Raw genomic sequence first — 361 nt, forward strand, 5'->3', positions numbered from 1 at the left:
ACCTGGGCCCGGAGTCACAAGCTGCTGCAGACCTCACAGCCTGGGGTGGCACACACCCGCTCCGAGGTCTCCCTCGGACACAAATGCCCGAGGCGCAGGAGGTGCACACCCAGGTGCACAGGCACACAAGGCCCAGGAGACCTCGGAGCAGGGCACACAGTCCACCCCAACATCCCACTCATCACCGGCCCGAGGCTCGGAGAGCATCGGCACCCGGCAGCACCCGGGCAGTCACAGCAGCGAGGCCCGCCCCGAAGGCCTGAGGCCCTGCTTCCCAGGCAGACGCACCCAACCTGCGCGGAGGCCCTCCGGGTCCTCAGGTGCTGGCCTCTGCGGACCGAAGCTGCGGTGCCCCGCGCGC

This window comes from Myotis davidii, unplaced genomic scaffold (genome assembly GCF_000327345.1).
Source record: "Myotis davidii unplaced genomic scaffold, ASM32734v1 scaffold1094, whole genome shotgun sequence".
NCBI classification, from domain to species: Eukaryota; Metazoa; Chordata; class Mammalia; order Chiroptera; family Vespertilionidae; genus Myotis; species Myotis davidii.